Genomic DNA, 1,497 nt, shown 5'->3' with positions numbered 1-1,497 from the left:
CACAGGTGGACTTTCAACCCCACACGTGAAAGGAAATCATGAAGGACCACTCTTGTAGAACCTAAAATTGCTACTCATGGAACTAGAAAGGAGTGACATGGTTACTAGTGATATCAGAGAGTGTAGAGGGAGAATATAGGGGAAATAAGTCAGTGGATGAGAAGTTGCATTAGAGGAAACAAGATCTAGTTACCTGTAGTGTATTAGAGTGACAACAGTCAACAATAATGGATATTTCAAAATTATCAGAAGATAGGCTTTCAGTATTCTTACGGAAAAATATGACAAATGTGTGAAGAGACAGATATGCAAATTTCCCAGATGTAATCGCTATACCACATGTAAATGATAGTTAAATGCCAACTTGAGACAACCTAGAATCACCTGCTGAGAGTTTCAGTGAGGGATTGTTTAGATCAGGTTGGCCTGTGGGTATGTCTGGCTGCGGGGAAGGGGTGTTGATTGCCTGCATTGATGTAGACCCAGCCTGAAAATGGGCAGCACTGTTCCCTGACTTGGGGCCCTGAACTGAGTAAGAGGCAAGAAAGCCAGCTGATTACTAAACATGCATGCATCCATTTCTCTCTGCTCCACGTACACGTTCTCAGACAGGACTTCCCCAACCGTGTACTTCTTTTGCATATGTGCACCAACATTTCATATTTTTATTTGTCTGTTCATAAGCATTTAAAAAATGATGTGAGGTGACTAGTTCCTTCAAGGTCCTGTCTATCTTCCCTTTTAACAATGGACTGTAACCTGGAATTATAAGGGAAACTAAAGCTCTTCTGCCCTCTGTTGCTTTTTGTTGAAGTATTTTATCACAGCAACAGAAATGACACTAGAACACCATAGAACCCCATTTTACACATAAATAATAATCAGTGTCATTTACAAAATGAACTAAAAAGAAAAGAATCATGAGGTTTCCCCAGCCTGTCCTTCACATGGCCCCGTTCCTCTTTGGCACAATTGCGCTCCTCCCCTGAAAGCCGCCATCAGCCATCTATTCCATCCAGGTTCACTTTTACTCTCATCCAATGTATCCAGTGCCTATGTTTTACCACTGGCTTCTCCACTTTTCCAATTTGCCAAACCCTTCACCATATTGGAACTTTCACATGGATCATACATGGATTTTTTGCCTTAAATGCTCTTCACCTTCTTGAAGCATTCTCATTGGTCATGTCTGTCCATAGACATGTATACGTTCTCAGACAGGACTTCCCCAACCGTGTACTTCTTTTGCATATGTGCACCAACATTTCATATTTTTATTTGTCTGTTCATAAGCATTTAAAAAATGAGTCTGTTTTAAAATTCGCCATGGAGGTTGGAGACATGTCTCAGTGGTTAAGAGTACTGGCTGCTCTTGCAAAGAACTTGGGCTCAATTCTCAGCACCCACACAGCAGCTAACAACCATCTGTAACTCCAGTTCCAGGGAAATTTGACACCCTCTTCTGACCTCTGTGAGCATTTCACAACATGGGTGCAC

The sequence above is a fragment of the Nannospalax galili genome, unplaced genomic scaffold, assembly GCF_000622305.1.
Source record: "Nannospalax galili isolate Female #2095 unplaced genomic scaffold, S.galili_v1.0 scaffold293, whole genome shotgun sequence".
NCBI lineage: Eukaryota > Metazoa > Chordata > Mammalia > Rodentia > Spalacidae > Nannospalax > Nannospalax galili.
The sequence above is the reverse complement of the archived record's forward strand: the minus strand, read 5'-3'. Positions refer to the sequence as shown.